Consider the following 21,238-nt stretch of genomic DNA (forward strand, 5'->3'; position numbering starts at 1 on the left):
AGAGAGAGTGAGAGAGGAGAGAGAGAGAGAGAGAGAGAGAGAGAGAGAATTTTTAATATTTATTTTTTAGTTCTAGGCGGACACAACATCTTTGTTGGTATGTGGTGCTGAGGATCGAACCCGGGCCGCACACATGCCAGGCGAGCGCGCTACCGCTTGAGCCACATCCCCAGCCCCAATAATCCCAAGTTTTGACTGCAAACTGCAGTGATTCCTTAAAAACTTATTCACAAAGGATCATGGGCCCAGTAATTCAATTTGACTGGTCACTGATGGGCAACCATGGCAGTTTCTGCCCCTTACAATTGTCAGCAAGTTAGTCATTGGAATTTTCCTCTTGCTGTAGAGGATTATGGAAACTTCCTCCCTAAGAACTGTGGGTAATATAATCCCAAAATTTGCCTACTTACCTCAGAGAATTCTGGGAAATTTGTCCATGTAGGGTTTTGGTAATGAATATTTGCAATTTATCACATAGCAGGAAAATCTAGAAACATATAGTCTCACAGCATTGTGGGTTTTGTAGTCCTTGGAATTGCCCTCTTACTGTGGAGGATCCTAGGAACTTCACTAAGTATTGTGGTGAATGTTGTCTTGTAATTTACCAGACGATTGTATGGATTACTAGGAAACTTGTGCATTAAAAAACTGGCCTTCAGTGAGCAGTCAAATTAGTCCAAGCTACTTGAATCTCAGTGGAGAGTAAAAAATGACAAATTCTATAATGACAAAACTTATAGAAATGTTAGGTTTTTCATGGTTAGCCAGAGAACAGGAGAAATAAAATAGCAGGGATTCCAAGTTTTCATGATCATATTTGGAGAATCAAGGAACTGAAGTACTGATGACAGGAATCTTCATGCTGCAGGACTCTTTGTGGAGTGTCAGGGATTTGACACTATAATGGTGAAACTCACAATGTTGTTGAGATTTATGTATCCTAGGTAAATGGGGTTACATTATGACAGGATTCACATTTTTTTTTTTTGGCCTCTTGGTGAAAATTGAGAGATCTTGATTTTATGTTGACAGTACACAAAGTGCTACTGTGGTCCATGCAGAGAACGAAGGGATGGTAGAATTTGCATCGTGTCTGAGCTGTACATGAAAAACCAAAACAACAACAAAACAGGTTTTCTGTTTATGGCACGATGCACAGGGCTCCTGGACTCTACAATGAGAGATGCAAAACTGGTGTTCTATGACAGCAGGACAACTGATCTTTATGTAGAGAAAAGAAACTGTTTTCTATAATAGCATAAACACCAGAGCTGCTATGAGATATGTGGAAAGCCAGGGAACACAGGTTTGATAAATTGGCCTCCCATGTTTTCTTGGCTTTACTTGGAGACAGAGAAATGGGTTCTATCATGTCAGAACTCACAGTTCTGCAGGTCTGTATATGGAGAGCAAAGGAACTTGGTTTCTATGATGGCATGACTCTCAGGACTGCTATTCTCCATGGATATAGCAAGTGAACTATTTTTTTTATGTTTCCAGGAAACTCTAGTCTGGTGGAATTTACATGGAAATCACAAGAAACTGGGGTTATAATGATAAACCCAACCTGATCTTTTATTAAATTGGGAGCCCTCTCACCACAAAGCCATGAAAAGCTAATTTCGGCTTTACTATAAATTACTGCAAATTCTGAACCTGCTTGGAATGCCTGCCCGTGCCTTGAACTCACCCATGCCTGGCTCTCTGACCAGATAGCAGCCCTCTCTGAAACTTTAGTGACACCTCATAAATATTGGCCTTCCCTGGCCAGACAACGACCCTCTCTGAGACTCTAATGGTCTTCATAAATTCTGATGTTGGAGCCAGCAAAAATTGTAAACTACCATTAGTGTGATGCTTGTCAGAGTTCTGTTATCTGTAACCCCCCTTTTGTGTAACTTTCTGGGCTATAAAGCTGGGCTGTAGGAAAGCTGGGGCTGCTGTCTTGTTCCTGCCATTTTGGGAGGAAAAGGCAGTCCGGCCGGTCGAAATAATAAGCTTGCTTTAATTTGATTTTAATTGGAGTCAGTGGTCTTTTCTTGCGTCCTGGTCTAACATTTTGGAGTTCCCCAGCGAGATGACCCTGCCCGACCAGACCACAAGACCAGACTGCTGGAAATTCTGAAGCCGGCCTTCGCTCCAGGGTTCCGGGCTGGAGAGCCACTCTAGGGGGTGCGCAACTTGAGACGTTCCAAGGCCTCGGAGTGAGCCTTGGGTCCCCGGAACCCTGCAGTGAACTGCCGCACTAAAACTATTAGCAAGCACCTGGTGGAGGAGGCCTCCATAGGTAAGTGGCACCTTTATAACATCTGATATCCGGTTAAGGGAGATCTCTTCTGATGACAGAGAGGTGGCCTGGCGAGGCTCACATATACTCCTGTCCGGACAGTACGAGAAATCGTTCTGTCTTCTGTTCTGTTCTGAAGGGAATTCCTCTGGAAGGGTAGAGAGGTGCCTACGGGCACGCACGCACTCCTACCCCGGAGCTTTGGCAAGACGTTGCATTGCTCCTCTGTTTCTGTTTCGGCGCCGGTTTCTGTTTTCTTGTTTTTGTTCTGTGTTCTATATGTTTTTTGTTTGTTTGTTTTTGTGCGTTTTGTTGTGTGATTTCAGTGATAAAAACTTAAGGATATTGGACGTGAAAATGGGTAATAAAGCAAGTCAGCCTGACACCCCTTTGGACTGTGTTTTAAGGAACTGTGATGAACTGTACCCCCCTTTGTTAAGCAGGAGAGAAGCCCCTAGCTGGCTGCTTGAAGCACCTCCAGTGCAGAGGGCAATGCCTGCTGGGGACCTAAGAACTGAGTATCTCCCAGGTTAACAAGTGAGACTCCTTTAAAACCCCTTGTCCCTCCAGATCAAGAGAGTCACAACCTTTGGGCAGAGTCCCCGGTGTTTCTCCTTTGTTAGCAAAACAATAAAACTCCCTTTTTCTTTTTCTCAAAACCCTGTCCTCATTATTAAATTGGCATTAATTGGCTCTAAGGTCAGGAACCGAACTTTCAGTTACAAATTTTGATACCCCCCCACCCCCAGAACTTTTTGAGAACTGACTACTGAAATGTTAGGAGATGAAAAGTGCTTGGGGTGGAATCCTGTAAGTAAAAGGAGGGACTGAGGGACTCCCAGCAGCTGCTGAAGCCCTGTTGCTTCGGGGATTCCCTCCTTCTTTCCCTGCACTGTAAGGATTATGCCACCTCTGTCTTCTTGAAAAGAGAAAAAGAAAAAGGAGACACTTAATGCAGTAAAGTCGCCATGGAGACCCTTGATTTTATATTTCAGATTGCCCCTCTGTGAAAACATTTGGTCCCCTTGTGGGGACATCTATGGTGCCACTGGTGTAGGAGATTTTTCTCTTATCTGCTCTGTTTTAAAAGGTTTCTGTCTGTCAGCCATAGTCTGGAGCTCCTCTCTGTCTGTCCTGTGTCTTTGTTTCTGACCCTTTAAGACATGTGCAATAGTGTGTTGATATTATAAATTGTTTCTTGGGAATGATCTTGGCTGAATGTGTATCTAAAAGATGATGTTTTATTGTAACAATCTGGTATCTGAATGGGTTTTTGATGCATTGCACAATGCTGCAGTTAAAAGTTGGGTTTAGGTAGTTGTTTAGTTTATGATTTCAGATAATTCATGCCAGAGAACTTAAATACTTAGGATGGAAAACTAAAGAACTCTACTTCCAAGTTGGCAAGTAACTTCCCAATCATTCAGTCTTTTTTCACCAATTTTGAATTGGGTAGCCTGGGAAAATGTTACTGTGTGTACCAGTGCATTAATTTGGACAAGGATAGTAAATCATAGTATGGTATCTGTTGACAAAACAAGATGTAAAGATATAAAATTTTGTGAATTGTATCTTAAACTTGTATCATAATTTTCAACATTGGAACCTGAAAATTATGACTTATAGTTAAAATGCCTTAGGCCTGAGGTGTCTGCTCAGAATAGCAGTTTTTCCCTGCTCCTTCCAGACCTCAGCCAGGACTTATGTTGAAATGCAAATGAAAGAAGCCTGCAAGCTCAGTAGGAGACTGATCTGAGACCTAAGGGAAAAAAAGTAAATTGTATGGTATTTACTAATTACTGGCCAGTCATTTTTACTAGGACTCTTGTTTTTTTTCCTTAGATTCTGTATTTTTTTGAGCTCATGATTTTGACCCTACAGACCTAGGTTAATGTTTTTCTGATCAGTCCTATCTTTGACCAACTGTGGAGTTTTTGAAACATTGCAATGGAGATTTCACCTGCGAAAAGTTACTAAGGCCTTTACGATTGTTATGTGTGCACACTTTTGTTATGTGTTGTATGTCTATATATACATATGTCCGTATATCATATATATGATATACAAATTAACATATATAAGGAGCGCTCATAAAAACAAATTAAAAAATGGATCCAAAGATCTTTAATTCATGTGATTTAAATGGTTCAATTTAAATTGGATAAACAGATAAAAATAAATGTCTTTAAATTTAACTTACAAGTTTTTCTAGTGTAAAGGTAAAATTTCCAAGCTGATTCTAAGCCGCAGAGCCTGAGTTAAAGTGTAAAAGACCAGGCATCCTAAAGTTTCCAAAGTGCAGGGATTGGGTTAAAAAGTAAAAGACTAGTATTGTTGGAGTCCCTCTGCTACCCCCAAAACCTGTAATCCCTGTAGCTGTTAGGACAATACTGGAACTGCCCAGTAAATATTTCCACTGACTTTCTGGTTGTTTAATAGCTAAGGGTTCCGAGTTGCTTGGCACGTAGGCATTGCAGGACCTAAACCAATCAGTTTGAATGTGTACCCCATCTAGGAGCACCAATCACTCCTGCCCTAATTGTTCCCGCCAATGTATGTACTAATCATGTTTCAGAATTGTTGTTCAATTTTCCCGCGCCTTATGATGATTTGTTCTGATGTATGCAAAGCCCCCCACCCCCTCCAAAAAGTGTACTTAAGCTCCACCTGACCTCCGCTCTGGGCTCTGAGCCGCTCTCCCTTCTTGAGTGGGCACAGAGTCCCAGCGCGCTGGAACAGGATCCTCAATAAACTTCCCCCCTGCGATTGCATGAAGTGAGTCTCTTGTGTGGTTTCTCCCCTCCGACGCTCCGCTGCACCCCAACACTAGGTGTTCAAAAAACTCATAAAATATTAATGTCTATAAAATGTCTAATATGCCTTGGTTCTAGGACTTTTCCTTCAACAAAAAATGGTTTACACTGTTCAATACATTTGTCTAATATTTTGATAAATAAGTAAAGAAAATTTGATATGGGATTATTCATGAGTACTTTTGTTAGATATCTGATTGATTTACTAAGGTCTGTATAAGTTTGTACTAAAGTCTGTATAAGATTGTAAAAATCAGTCATGTGTTAAAGAGACAAAAATTTCTTAAAATATAAGTTTACCCATAACATTGTGTTTATTAAGTTTTACTTTTTTCTAGAGCAAGCAACCATAAAAATTAAACAACTGGTTAAATAAGAACTGTTATTTTAGAGCACTGTACTGCCATTTCTTTAAAAGCTAAGCTTGGTTAATGTAGAAACATCAATGTAATTGTGATGCTATTAATGTGCTCATATCTTCCAGGTATACAAGTCTGTAAGGTAGAAACTTTGAAAGAGCATTATATCAAGCTGGTGTTCGGAAGTTGTATGGTAAAAAATATATTGGGGATTTATTTACCTGTTATCAATAAGATATGTAAAGTTTTGTTACTTCTTACATTGGGGAACAATTTAAATGTATTTTTAAGTTAATGAGAGCCTAATCTATGTAAAGGTTAAAACTTTCAGCCTTTCTTTAATTCATGTTTTATTTTTTATTTATTTATTTATTTATTTTTTTAATTTATTTTTTAGTTCTGGGCGGACACAACATCTTTGTTGGTATGTGGTGCTGAGGATCGAACCCGGGCCGCACGCATGCCAGGCGAGCGCGCTACCGCTTGAGCCACATCCCCAGCCCCATAATTCATGTTTTAAATGTGATATCAAATGGTGTTAGCTAATGTTCATGTGACCTCAATTTATGTAAACTTTGTAAAATGATAATTAAAAATACAAAGATCAGCTTTAGAACTAAAACACTTAAGATTTATAAAGAGCCCTGCCTTACCTGAGATGAGGCTCTGTGTCCCATCTTACTACATGTGAGAAAGACTATGAGAACAGTAGGCCAGATTTTAGTTCATTTAAAGTTATGTTCAAAAATTTGTTTTTTGTTGTTTTTTTTTTTCTGTCAAGATTACTAGGATCTCAAACAGGGGATATAATGTATAACTCAGCCAAAAATTCAGGGTAGCTGTTACACGAACTAAGTGTTTTTACTCTTGTTAATTTTATTTTGTAATTTCCTTATAAGTGATCTAAAGATTCCCTGTTAGTGTTTTACAGAAGTGTTGCTTTAAGAACACAACATGGGTTAGTTTGAGATAATAAGCCATCACCTACAAGACAGATAGGATAATACAGATCCCAATTAATAAAAAGATAAATAATTATAAAGTTATAGACATTAAAGCCCAGTACTCTTAATATAAGGCTGTTAAAATTTATTTGCTGGATGTTTAAGATTAAGTTTTAAAATTAAAGTTAAATTAAAAGGGCCAGAAAAACCAATATTCGGCTCTTGCCCTCTGAGTCAGTCTGAATCCAGGGAACAGGGGACTTCTCTAAAGAGCTTTGCAACTCTGGGCCACATAACCTCCCGATCAGGGAGACTAATGAGACCACTGGAGAACAGAAAGCCAATCAGTGCATTTGCTATGAAGAGGAGAGTCATCAGAGAAGGGAGACATCCCTGGTGCTTCCGAGGGAAGCCACATGGTCAAGCAAGACCTAGACCCATCCTAGCGCAAATGGCACTAGCAGAACTGAGAAGTTTCCCCAGGAATGACTCCCATAAAAGCTCAGCTGTTAACAATAGATAGAAACAAAAGTCAGTTTGACTGCTTCATCTTAAACACTTAGCAAAGACAGTTAAAACCAAAATACAGCCATTCCTGGGCATTTAAATAATAATAATGATGATAATAATAATTATTATTATTATTTAAGGTATACACTTTATGTTAGCCTCCCAAAATAAGTAAGACTGGAGGCTACAAAGAAGGATTCTCAGACAGAAATGTCTGATAACTATAAAAAGAGACTATCAAGAGGAGCTGCCAGAGACAGAAGTTTTTAGTTTAAGGCCTACAGTTATTCCTAACCTACACAGGTAGGCTTCGTGTTTGCTAGTATGATTATCCAGCCCTGAGTAACAGAATTAAAGGTTTCTCTATTAGACACAGAGCTCATACTAGTAAAAAAAATTTTGCAAGATCAGATTGCATTAAATTATTAAACTGTATCTTATGGGGAAGGACATCTGTAACACTAAAAGTTAAATGTTAAATTTACAGGCCTGATAACTGGAAATGTTAAAGCCTGGTGAGGGAACTTCTATACAGTGACACGTTCCAGCTGCTACAACATTTACTCAGTACTCATGGTTTTTGTTTCTCTCATAGAAGCACCCATCCCCAGATGACTTTACAACCTGTTCTTCCCCAACCAGACTTCAAACCGAACTGACTTCTAAAAGGCAACTCATGTCCCTCACGCCTTGCTCCCACACGTCACCCTCTCTCAGCTCAGAAGAAGCCAAAATGAGTGACGCCTGTCTTCTTACAACAATGGAGCCAAAAATAAATAGATTATCAATATAAGTAATTAATTAAGTCAGGTAAAATCAGGGAGACCGGTTTTGGGTGAGTTCTAAAAATTTGGAGACTGTTACCTGAGGGATTAAAATTCCCTCAGTGCTCTTCCCCTACCCTATCAAAGATTTGAAAGGGACACATAAGAAAAGGGGGAATGATAAACCCAACCTGATCTTTTATTAAATTGGGAGCCCTCTCACCACAAAGCCATGAAAAGCTAATTTCGGCTTTACTATAAATTACTGCAAATTCTGAACCTGCTTGGAATGCCTGCCCGTGCCTTGAACTCACCCATGCCTGGCTCTCTGACCAGATAGCAGCCCTCTCTGAAACTTTAGTGACACCTCATAAATATTGGCCTTCCCTGGCCAGACAACGACCCTCTCTGAGGCTCTAATGGTCTTCATAAATTCTGATGTTGGAGCCAGCAAAAATTGTAAACTACCATTAGTGTGATGCTTGTCAGAGTTCTGTTATCTGTAACCCCCCTTTTGTGTAACTTTCTGGGCTATAAAGCTGGGCTGTAGGAAAGCTGGGGCTGCTGTCTTGTTCCTGCCGTTTTGGGAGGAAAAGGCAGTCCGGCCGGTCGAAATAATAAGCTTGCTTTAATTTGATTTTAATTGGAGTCAGTGGTCTTTTCTTGCGTCCTGGTCTAACAATATGATGACAGGACTCTCAGTACTTTTGACTATCATATTAGTATTAAAGTTCATAGGGGAGTCATTGTATTAGTTTATACATATGTATACATACTAAAGATATTTAAAATACAAAAAAAGGGCTGGGGATGTGGCTCAGTGGTCGAGTGCCCCTGAGTTCAACCTGCATCACCAAAACAACAACAGCAACAACAAAAAACCCACAGGGGACTGCAATTCTAGGATGGTTGAACTATCTGTCCTGCTAATATTTATGTGAAAAGCATTGAAGATGAGTTTTTATTTATGGAAGAATTCCCTTCCCGGTCTCCTGGGGTCTACAAGAGAGACACGTAAGTGGGTTTCTCTGGTAGTAGTGAAGCCAGAATTAGACAGCCAGTGTAGATAGGTAAATTGAGTCAGATCAGATCTAGGAGGCCAATTTGAGTGAGTATGGGCAGTTGGATATTGTCCCCTGGGGGGTCTTATCAAGAACCTGCCCTTGCTCCAAACCGTTGCCAAGGTAACCTGTCCAAAGGATTTCCCCTCCCTATAGGGAGCTATAAGGTTGTTCAGGTGTCCTTGACTACTCTGCCCTGCCCTTCCCCCTTCAGCCCACCAGTTTTCCAACTTTTGTCCATCCCACTGGGAATTCCTGGGCGTAGTCACTAGGCAGGAAGGAAAAAGATCAGGGGCAAAAGGCAGAAGAACAAAGGAATTCTAGAACATATAAAAAGGGCAGAACACCTCATCTCTTGGGATACCAGGATACCAGCTATGGCCCCCTTCTCCCTCCCTGGAGAAGTCTCTGTTACTCCTTTTTAAATAAACCCTGGTCATATGCTTGCTTTGGTGTGCTTCTCTAATGTTAAAACTTCAACATGTGGGGAAGCAGGATTTGTCACTGATAACTGGCAGTGTTACAGCTGTTTACTAGTGACAAGTCCTTGCTTTCCTGAACATTGAAGTATAACACCAGAGAAGCATGCCAAGGCAAGTGTAGAGTGGAAAGTGGAAGTCTTTATTAAAGGATTTCAAAAAAGATTTCCTCCAGGAGGAAAAAGGGAATCCATGGATGGGGGAGGTCTTCCCTTTTTTATAGCTAAGGTCTTCTTTTAGTCTTCCCACATTTTTGTCCTTTGTTTCCCTTTATAGTGATAGAATGTAGGTGGGAAGGCCAAAATGTGGGAGATAGCTGACTGGAGGAGTAATCTGGGCAGGAAGGGCCTGAGGTGGTTTATTAGTACCTCCCTGTTTGCTGGGAGCTGTTTCATTAACAATTCCTTAGAATGAGTTCCATTAACATTTCAAATTTCCCCAAATGCTGCTCTGATTTCTTGGACTCCAGTTTTTGATAATGGCCTCAATTTTCTTTACCTTACTCCATATTAGACCTGATTTATGTAACTACAATAACTACCTATCTTTAAATCTGGCTTCAGCAGTATCAGCATGAACTGAACTCTATGTTTAGAAAAATGGAACTGGGGTTCTCTTGATGGTAGGACTCACAGTGATGCTGGGCTTTACATGATGAGTTAGTAAATTAGAGTCTATTCAGCAGTACTCACTGGGAATCTTGGCTTTTTGTGGAGCATCCAGAACCTGGGATTTTATCATGGCAGTGTAGCTGGGGTCTATGTAGAGAGCCAGGGACCTTGAATTGTGGACAGCAGGATTTGCAGAGATGTTACCTCCTCACAGAATGTCAGAAAACAGTACTGAGGGAGTCTTCTGGCTGGAGTGATGATGAGGTACACAGTAAGATGGACCTTAAACAATGGTGAGGATTTTAATTAAGACAAGGACATTCTAGGCACTCAGAGCAGCAAGAAGTCCCCAAATGTCTGTAAGTTATACTGACATCAATAGAGGCTTTATGAATTGGAAAAGGTGTCACTATGTTGTTTTTTTATTTTTATTTATTAGTTGTAGATGTGTTACCGCTGTTTTACTGGTGAAGAGTCCTTGCCTCCCCAATGTTGAAGTATAACACCAGAGAAGCACGCCGAGGCAAGTTTAGAGTGGAAAGTAGAAGCTTTATTAAAGGACAGCAGAAAAGACTTCTCCCCTCCCTGGAGGAAGAAGGGGACCCAAGAGGTGGAATCCAAGAAAGGGTGAATGTGTTCCCCTTTTATAGTTAAAGTCTTCATCCAGCTTTCCCCCATTCCTGTCCCTTGTTCTGTTATCTTTCAGTGATGGAATATAGGGTGGGGCACAGGTGGACCAAAGGAGTAATCTGGGCAGTAAGAACTTTTGGATTAGCATTTCCATTTTCACTGGGAGCTGTTTCATTAACGTTTCTCTGGGATGGGCTCTGGGCCTTGGGGACATTATCATTCCAAGAGTTGTTCAGCTTTTCCCTGACTCCATTCTCAAGGAGGCCTTCATTTTCAATTTTACTCAATTTACCTAACTACACTAACTACCTATCTTTAAATCTGGCTTCAGATGGACACAATATCTTTATTTATTTACTTATTTTTATGTGCTGCTGAGATTCAAACTCAGTTCCTCATGCATGCAAAGCAAGTGATCTACCACAGAGCTGCCACCCCAGTCCACTATGTTGTTTTTGCTATTATTTTTGCAGTACTAGGGATTGAACCTAGGGGCTCCTGCATGTTTGGCAAGTGCTCTGCCACTAGGCAAGATCTCTGTCTTTCCTTGCCCTTTATTTTATTGTTATTTTGAGACACAAGGGATGGCTAGTTCGCCCAGGTTGGCCTTGAACTTTCCAGGACTCCTCCTGCCTCAGCTTCCCAAGTAGGTGGGATTATATGTATGCCCTACAGCACTGGCTCACCACATGTTTTTATTTATTTACATTTTATTATTATTATTTCAGTTTTAGGTGGACACAACATCTTTATTTTATTTTAAGGTGGTGCTGAGGATCGAACCCAGTGCCTCATGCGTGCTAGGCAAGCACTCTACCACTGAGCCACAACCCCAGCCCTTCACCACATGTTTTTAAATGGAGAAAGATATGATTTAAATTTTCAAGTTCCTTTAGTAGAATCCTGGTAACATTTTTTGGCAAAAAAGAAAAACCACATAATTTTCACATGGAGGGTGAGAGTAAAAGATTTGTCATAATGAGGAATTAAGAAAGTAATAGTTCAGGGTTGAGCTCTTGAAGCTGAAGAGGTTGCTAAAGATGTTCAGGTGGAAGGTGTGGCTGTGACTGCACAGGGCTATAGGACCAGATAAGTGCTCTTTGGCATGGAGAGGTTCAAGGATGAGTGTTAGAAAACTCACCACACTGACATCACTCTGCAAGACAGGGGGCCTGCTAAAATTACCAAACAAAACAGGAGGCTGCTCTGGAGGCCTTTAGGTGATGATATGTGAAACCAAGTATCATATCATTACTAACACAGAACACAGACCTCCATAATTATCTCACTTCTAAATAATTTAAAAACTCATTTCTGTGTTTTAACAATGAGAATAGTAGCACAGTCAACTTCTATAAAATACCACATGGTAATAAGTTACTAGGGAGGACTTGTACTTGGCAAACACAGGTTATTAAGTTCCTGTGACACTGAGATGCCATACTGTTACACTGGAGTCTTAACTCATGCTCAACAGTCAGTGGTTTGGGGTTTGCTTAAGCTCCGTGAGTGGTTTTTAGTGTGTCTCTGCTTGGGCTCACAGGAGGGCACTGTCTGCAGGAAGCAGCACCACCCAAAAAAGCCGACTGCATGGTCTACGGACTCACTCAAGTCGATTCCTTTCTATGGAACCTCCCGCTGCAAGGACACCGGGCAGCCTTGGCTTTAGCTTTCCTAGGAGTCCACTTGGGTGAGCAACATAGGCTTGGGTCCCTTCACCCTGGAATCCCAGCTCCACCTGCGCGACTGCGCAGATCGCGACCTGGAAAGAGACCCCGCCCTTGAGGCTCAGGGGGTTAGACGGAGCCCAAGCGCAATGGCAGGCAGCCCAGTGCAGACGCGCTTCCTTCTCTCTTCAGCTGGTCCTCCCGTGCACACCATTAGCTCACCTGGACGCTACTGTGGGTCTGCTGTCCGTCGTGATTGCCTCAGCCCAGGTGAGCGCAGGCTCCCGACTTGCGGTGGCGTCGCAGAGCGAGAGGGCGGGCGCGGCAGGCGGGATGGGGACGTGCTGGGAAACCGCGGGGCGGCGGGGCGCTGAGGCTCCTGGGCTGCTATGTGGCTGCGGATATAGCGGCGCGGGGGAGAGGGGCGCCCTGGAACGCGCCGTCCATGGCCGCCTTGGGAACTCTGACTGGGCGCCAAGGTCCTAAGGTGAAGGTCAGGTGGAGAGCGACAGCTCCCTCTGACCGGGCAGGCGGTGGTCTGCATCCTTAATGCAGAGGGGACTGCACTGCTCCGGAGCCTGCGTCTTAGAGGTCAGGGCTGTAATTAGCTGGAGGGACTCATTGTGTAGCAAAGGGATCTGCAGCCTGTGATGGCAAGATGTTCAGAATTGATGGCTTTGAGTGGTAAGCAATGGAATAGTGAGTCAATGATGTCTGGACTCCCAGAGCTGCTGCTTTTTTATATGGCGAACAAGGAAGCTGATGTTCTGTTGATAAGACTTGAAGTGCTCCAAGATTTATGAGAAACATCAGGGAAGTGTGGTTCTGTGATGATAGGACTCACAGTACTGCTGGACTCTGGTAGTAAGGGAACTGGGATTCTATTGATGACTGGACAACTAGGACTACTGTCTTCTAGATAGAAAGACACGGAACTGTTGTCTATGACAGCAGTACACACAGGGCTGCTGCAATCATCATGGAGACACAGAAAGTTGTGTTCCATGATATCAGAAATCCAAGGGCTGCTGGTGTCCACATGGAGAGGAAGGTAACTGGTGTTGTAGGATGGCAGAACTCACTGGGTTACTGGGCTGTATGATGGCAGGATTGACAGAGCTGCTGAACTCCATGTGTAAGCAAGGGGAATTTATGGTATGCCTCACAGTACTGCTGGGATCTGCTTGGAGAGCAAGTTAACTTGGTTGTATAATGGCAGGAATTGCCAGGCTGCTGGTTTTAATGTGGAGAGCAGAGAAAATGGGTTTCTCTAATGACAGGATTCCTGGGGCTGCTGGTATGGATGTTCAAGGGGAGATAATTGGGTTTCTATGAGGGCAGAAATTGCAGGGCTTTTTGAATTTACATGGAAGTCACAGAAAATTGGGGATCTGTGATGTCAGGACTTACAAACTTGCTCTGCTCTTTGTGGACAGCTAGGGAAATGGGTTCTTATGATGGCAGGATATGAAGGACTGATGGGTTGCTGTAGAAAAGCCAGGCAACTTGGTTTCCATGATGGATGGACACACAGTACTGATGGGCTGTACATCAGGAACAGGATAATGGGATTCTATGTGGTCAGGAAATCATACTGTCCAGAATTTCCATTGCTAGTAGTCTATAATGGTCATGGTCTCAGAATTACCATGGCTGCTGGAATCTATTTGGAGATCCACAATGCCAGGGCTACTTCTGTCCATATTCAAAGCCAGACAACTGGGATAATGATAGTAGGAAATGCAGGGCTTCTGGGTACCAATTGTACAGACAGATAACTGGGGTTCTGTTGATGGATAGATGTTAAATACTGTTGATCTCTAAAATGTGAACAATTGCAGAGTTGCACATGTCCACGTGGAAAGACAGGAACATACAGGATTGCTGTGCTGTATATGGAGACCCACCTAACTAGTGTTCTATGAGAGCAAGAATCACAGGGCTGTTGTGCTCCGTAAAAAGAGCTGACAGTTTCTTTTCTTTTTTTTTTTTTTTAATGGGGGATGAAACACCATAACTATTATAATTTTTTACTCAGATCCACATTTTTCTTCCTGGAACTCTTTATGAGCCTGTCCCTCATTTTCATGACTTAAACAGATGGAAAGAACACATACACATTTTGCTTTGAATATCTTCTTCCCATTCTTTGGTGTAAAAACCTAGGAACAGACTTGAGTATTATGATAATTCTAATAATTCTAATTTTAACTTTTTGATGAAACTGCAATTATTTCACACACAGGTTACACATTTATCTTTATTCTTACCAATGCTTGCTATTTTAAATTATTTTGAAAATGGTTATATTAACAGGAGTGAGAAAATTTCACTGTGACTTTAACTTACATGACCATAATTAATGAGACCTTAAGCATCTTTTCATGTTTGCTAGTGCAGTGTGTATTTAAGTTCTTTTCCAAGTTGAAAAGCGTATATATATATATATGACTTTTATTTCTTTATGTGTGTTGGTGAGTCATAATAAGAAATCTGGACAAGGCGACAAGGCACAGTGTTGGATGCCTGTTAATCTAGTGCCTTGGGGAGGGTGAGACAGGGGGAATACAAATTCAAAGCCATCCTGAACAACTTATTGATACCCTAAATCAACTTAGGAAGACCTTATCTAAAAATAAAATAGTTGAATAAATAAATAAATAAAGGTACGGGGATGGAGCTCAGTAGTTAAGTGTCCCTGGGTTCAATCTCTGGTACAAAAAAAAAAAAAAAAAAGGTCTTTGACCCAGTTTCCTGGCACTAACCTCCTGATCCTTGAATTTATGAAGCAGTGTGTCTATTTGCAGCCAGGGAGGAGAACCATAATCTATGATTTCCGAGTGGCCCTGGATGGCTGGGTGCAGTGGAACCAACTGTGTGATTAGCTCATTGGAATTTGTGCCCTCCCACAAGTTTGGGGAGGATTGAGGATTTGGGAGGATTAGTTCCAATGAGCTAATCACAGAAGTTGATTAGACTTGTGGGAGGGTACAAGTTCCAAAAAAAAATGAGCTAATCACAGAAGTTTCAGGTGATCACCATGAGCAATTATTTAATAAATCATTAAATGAAAAGCAAAAGGACAGGGGTTAAGGACCTTCCATGTTGCTGAAGGTGCTGGGAGGTGGGACCTGGAGAGGGCATGAAGGGACATGCTCTTTATGACTTCTTTTACCTGATTTTTGTCACCTGCCTGTTCTAGTCAATTTAAGAGTTAATAATAACTCTTAAGTTATTATTTAAGATATGTTTGATGGGCTGGGGATGTGGCTCCTTGGTAGCATGCTCACCTGGCATGCGTGTGGCCCGGGTTCGATCCTCAGCACCACATACCAACAAAGATGTTGTGTCCGCCGAGAACTAAAAAATAAATATTAAAAATTCTCTCTCTCTCTCTCTCTCTCTCTCTCTCTCTCTCTCTCTCTCTCTCTCCTCTCTCACTCTCTCTTTAAAAAAAAAAAGATATGTTTGAAATATAGGCTTTGTGGTGAGTTGGCAGTATTAAGTACACTCCTTTCTGATTCCTGTGAGCCACATTAGGGAAAAAAAGGGGCTTTGAAAGCTCACATTTTTTTTAATATTTATTTTTTAGGTATCGGTGGACACAACATCTTTGTTGGTATGTGGTGCTGAGGATCGAACCCGGGCCGCACGCATGCCAGGCGAGTGCGCTACCGCTTGAGCCACATCCCCAGCCCTGAAAGCTCACATTTGTGTCCATGAAATACCATGGGAGGTATTTACATCTTCTTGAGTCATCTTCAATTTCTTTATTCTATCTTCTATAGATTTCATTGTAGAGATCTTTCACCTCCTTGGTTAGATTTATTCCCAGGCATTTTCTTTTCTTTGAGGCTACTGAGAATGGAATAGTTTTCTTGATTACTTTCTCTGCAGATTAATTATTGATGTATAGGAAAGCTACTGATTTTTATGTTGATTCTGTAACTTGCTACTTTGACAAACTTGCTTATTAGCCCTGATAGTCTTTTGGTGGTGTTTTTTTGATATTCTAATTATAGGACCAAATCATCTGCCAACAGTGATAATTTGACTCCTTTCTTTCCTACTTTTAATCCCTTTATTTCCTTCTCTTGCCTAATTGTTCTGCCTAGAATTATATTAAACAGGAGTGGTGAGAGTGGACATCTTTGTCTTGTTATTGATTTTAAAGGAAATGCTTTCAGTTTTCTCCTGTTTACTGTGGGGTTGGCTTTAGGTTTTTTTCATATATACCCTTTAAGGTATTGAGGTAGGTTCCTTCTATCCCTATTTTTTTCATTGCTTTTATTTTCTCAAATTTTGTGCTGAATTTTATCAAAGGCTCTCTCTGTACCTATCAAGATGACTAAATGATTTTTGCCCTTAATTCTACTTATGTGATGAATTACATTTATTGATCTGTGTATATTAAACCATCTTTGAATCTCTGGTATAAAACCAAGTTGATCATGAGGTACAATCCTCTTAGTATGTTGTTGAACATGATTTGATAATATTTTATTAGGTATATTGTTTTAAAAGTCTAAGTTCATCAATGATAGTGGTCTGCAGTGTTCTTTACTTGATGTGTCCTTATCTGGTTTTGATATGAGAGTGATACTAGCTTCATGGAATGAATTTTGAAGTGCTCCATTCCTTTCTATTTCATGAATTAATTTGAGGAGTATTGGCTTTAGTTCTTCTTTAAAGGTTTGGTAGAATTCAGCTGAGAATCCATCTGGTCCCAGGGTTTTGTTTTTTGGAAGGCATTTTTTATGATTTTTATATATCATTCCTAGTTATTGGTCTGTTTAGGTTTTCTATGTCCTCTTGATTCAGTTTTAGCAGGTTGTATGTGTCTATTTCTTCTAGGTTTTCCAATTTATTGCAATATAAGTTTTCAATATAGTCCCTAATGTTCTGCTGAATTTCTGTAATGTCTGTGATTTCCCCTTTATCATCTCTAATTTTATTTATGTAAGTCTTCTCTCTTTTCATTTTGGTTAGTTTGGCTAAGTGCTTATCAATCTTGTTTATCTCAGAGTTAGCCACTTTATTGCACAAAGTGTGTCCACTGAAAGCCCATTTCACTGAAAGCCCATTTCTGTGCAAGGGCAAACCTGCATTTACTTCCCCTTGGCCAGCCTTTCACATCCCCCTTTTGCAGCTGCCTGCTCTTTGCAGTAGCATCCATTGGGCTTAGACACTGAACTTCTGCTGAAATCCAGAAGGCTTTGGTGGAAAACTCTTGTGTCCAAGATGAGGACAACCTGGTGTCTGTAGGACAGGGAACCTCCTGGCAGTAAGGAGGCAGGGCTTATTGCCCCATGTGGAAGTGCCACAGGTCAGAGCAGTGCCCAGAGCCCAGCCAAGTGTAAGATCCCTTCTGCAGTCTTCCTTTCTGCCTTTCTCCTGTGAATTGCTTTCATGTATGCTATGTAGAAGTAGCTCCCATTCCACCTGTTAATTGGATAATTCAGACTCAAGATCAGAGAGGCAGGGCCTGGGTGTTTACTCAACAGTTCTCAAAACTCCTTACATAGGCTCAGTCACTATTCCTAGACATAACTTTGTCCCAGCCTCAATATCATGTGTAAACACCACATCATGCCTATCAGCTTCTGGCCCCACCACATTGCAGGGCCCAGTCTTAGATGAAGGAAAAACCAAACCCACTTGCATCAGACACTGAGAAATCTCAGATCCAAAGCTTGAAAGAAAGGTTTAAGTCTTGAAAGGGGGAATAGCAAATGAGGGCATTTATTTTATTTATTTATTTATTTATTTTAACTGTTTACAGTTTTTTTTTTTTTAAGAGAGAGGAGGGGGGGGAGAGAGAGAGGGAGAGAGAGAGAGAGAGAGAGAGAGAGAGAGAGAGAGAGAGAGAGAGAATTTATTTATTTATTTTAGTTTTTTTCGGCGGACACAACATCTCTGTTTGTACGTGGTACTGAGGATGGAACCCGGGCCGCACGCATGCCAGGCGAGCGCACTACCGCTTGAGCCATATCCCCAGCCCATTATTTTTTATTTTTTATTTTTATTTTCTTTTTATGTGCTGAGGATCGAACCCAGGGCCTCACATGTATGAGGCAAGCGTTCAGTCACTGAGCCACACCCCAGCCCCACAAATGAGGGCATTTACTGCATGGTTCTCCAAACAATGTGGGTTACATTGAAGTATGGGCAAGAACCTATGTGGAATTACGTTATGGCTGCAGTGACTTGAAGCGTGAGTACAAGCTGAATACAGAGCTATGGAGAAGGGAGCAGGATCAATGCACAGAGGGTGGCAGTGCTAGAGCCCCAGAGTGCTTTCCAACCCTGAAAGCACCAGCTCCTCGCTGCCCATCTGGTGGGAACCAGGACAGCACTGCCACCGCCTGGCGCAGGTGGGAAACTACAGCTCAGAGTTGTTAAATCACATAGCCAAACCATGCAGGCTTGGGCCGGGGTGTATCCGAATTAGAACTCAGAAATCACGACCAGGAACGCAGCCCTTTCTCCCACTCCAGCGCCCTGGATTGACTTTATGGAGCCTTGAGGGCACTAGCCCTTCCCAGGTGTGGCTTCAGGGGTTCCGGGTCTCCACACTTTGCTGCCATAGGAGGTACCTGTGGACAGAAGCCAGGTTGTAGGTTTCTGAGAGGTGCTTGGTTTATCCTGCAGTGGAAACTGTGGCCTGGCATCCGCGCACCATGGCTCTGCCCTTTCTCCTCCAGGCTCCCCAGCCTGAGGAGGCACTCATCTGTTCTGCTCCACTCCCACAGAGCTGCCACCAGTCCCCGGGAGGCAGGGACACTCTGCTCACCCGGAGGAGACCTTCAGGATTTCAGTGGGTTGGAGCTACAGTTGCTAACCTCAGGGCCACCATGGCTCAATGAAAATGAAAGGAAAAGTTAATTGGAACAAGAGGTAACACCTCTGCAGCCTCTGGGTACAGAGAAAGTTGCTCAGATGGCAGAGTGTGCAAACCCCAACAACTGCTAAACCATCCTTTTAGATCAAAACATGGGATGATAGGCTCTATTTCAGGTAAAATATGCATATGTATGTTGAATAACCAGAACAGTGAATTTCAGAGGTTGTGCATCAGGACTAGGTAATGGAATAGCTCTCTTCGCAACATTAAACAAGCTAATCAATCAACAGAATCCAAGCTCAGGATGCATTTGCACCTGGGAAAGAGATGAAATTAAAAGTTGGGATGGAGGTATGAAGCTGTAGCATAATGTCCTCTAAGCTAATCAGAGGTGAGACATAGGGGCCCTAATGGGAGCCACCTCCAGGTTCTCCCCTAGATGTGGTTCTGTGGAGATCCTGGAGTTGCTTCCATGTTTGTCTATTGTTCCCCAGGAAGCTCCTATGAACAAAGATGTAGGCCTGGGTTGTTGTGCTTGCATTTTTTCTGAGTTTACCACCCACATCCAGAACTTTTTAATCTCTTTCCATAGGCGGCAACTGCATAATGAGCCTGAGTTTATCAGCTGCATATACAGGTGTTTCTATTCAGAATTCACTTTTCCCTCTGTGAGGTGTGCAAAGATAAAGGCAGTTCAGAGTAGAGATCTAGGGGAGCTCAGAGACACCAGGGCCTCCATGGCATGCATTCATAGCAGTTATGCTATTTTATTACCCATTGAAGCACATCCTGATTGCTTAAGGTATTGGGGCATTGTGAATAGAACTACTATATATAATGGTGTGCTGTTATCTCGATATACATTTTTGAGGCAGTTGTCTATATTTTTAGGACCATGTGGTGAAACCATGTCTAACTTTGGGGAAAATGCCCAGTTTTCTGATAGTGTTGAACTGTTGTGTGCTCTTCCAGCAATGCACAAGAGTGCCTGTGGCTGTTTATCATCCTCATCGTTGATACTACACTTACTAAAGACCTTAGCAGCTCGGTAGGTGTGCAGTGCACTTGGGGTCTTAGTTTGTGCTTTCCTTATGACAGGTGATACTAAGAATCATTTCTATGCTTCTTTACCATCTCGTATCTTTCTTGTGAGTTGTCTGTTCACACCTTTACCCATTATCTTGTCTTATTGTTGAGTGTCTTACTATATTTTTTACACGTTTGTTTTAGACATATACTTTCCAAAGATTCCCCCAGTGTTTGACTTGTCTTTTCATTTCCTTAATATGATTTTTTTTACAGAGGAATTTAATACAGTCCACATTATCAGGTTTTTCTTTCTTGGATTTATTGCTGTTATTGTTTGTTTGTTTGATAGCAGGGATTGAACCCAGGGTGCTTAACCACTGAGCCATATCAATAGCTTTCATGGATTTTGGGGGTGGGTTGTATTTAGAACCTCATCATGAAACATGTGGTCATGCACATCTTCTAGAGTTTTATAGTTTCAGATTTTAAATGAAAATCTAGAGAGTAGTTTGATAGGTTCTGGCATCCATATGTGTGGCTTCTTAAAGTGTGTGTCCTTTTGAAGTCAGTGATGTCTAGTCTAGGTTTAAAAAGAGTGTGTTGGGAATTTCTGGAATGCACTGAATTTTCAGATCAGGTTTGAGGTAGTTTCATCTTAATTATATTGAGACCTGAACAAAGACTATCTCTGTATTTATTTATATTTCATTTGATTTCTTTATAAACATTTCAAGATTTTCTGAAGTATGATAGTACTTTAATACTTACACGTAAGTACTTCAAATTTGGGGTCTCTATTTTAAATATTAATGCTTTAAAATTTTTCTTATTCCAGTTTATATATTTCACTGTTTCCCCTACATGATGGCTGAAATATAGGAAATCAATGAAATTTTGTCTATGGGCCATGTACTTTGCTGCTTGCTATCTCCATCCATTCTGATCAAGGTATGAATAGGAGGTAGGCTCTATTTCTCTTCAATTTCCAAAATCATGACCTGGAATAGTCAGAACTATGAATTTAAGAGCTTCATTGTGCCTAGCACAAGGGGGTGCATCTTTGAACAGTGAACACCCAGCATCCTGCAGTGCCCACAGTAGCCAGCAGGGGGCACTCAGAACAACTTTCTCTGATCAACTGCTTTTGGGGGCTGTGTTCTGTGCCCTAATCCAACTTCCTTCACCTGGGGACCCACCTGAGAGATGCCACATCTAGGGACTCCTAGAGGCTCTATCTAAG

At 41.6% G+C, this 21,238-nt stretch overlaps 1 long non-coding RNA gene across 2 annotated transcripts; it reads left to right on the forward strand.

Moving 5' to 3' along the window:
• The first annotated feature begins 1,558 nt into the window (after positions 1 to 1,558).
• Positions 1,559 to 8,320, forward strand: LOC144369326 (uncharacterized). 2 transcript variants are annotated; one of them, XR_013428844.1, is made up of 3 exons: positions 1,559 to 2,287; positions 5,585 to 5,652; positions 7,509 to 8,320. It is a non-coding gene; the product is annotated as an uncharacterized LOC144369326 (long non-coding RNA). The 2 variants fall into 2 exon arrangements; XR_013428843.1 differs by lacking the exon at positions 1,559 to 2,287 and having other exon boundaries at positions 5,103 to 5,652.
• Positions 8,321 to 21,238: the final 12,918 nt, after the last annotated feature.

Source organism: Ictidomys tridecemlineatus, chromosome 12 (genome assembly GCF_052094955.1).
Source record: "Ictidomys tridecemlineatus isolate mIctTri1 chromosome 12, mIctTri1.hap1, whole genome shotgun sequence".
Taxonomy (NCBI): domain Eukaryota; kingdom Metazoa; phylum Chordata; class Mammalia; order Rodentia; family Sciuridae; genus Ictidomys; species Ictidomys tridecemlineatus.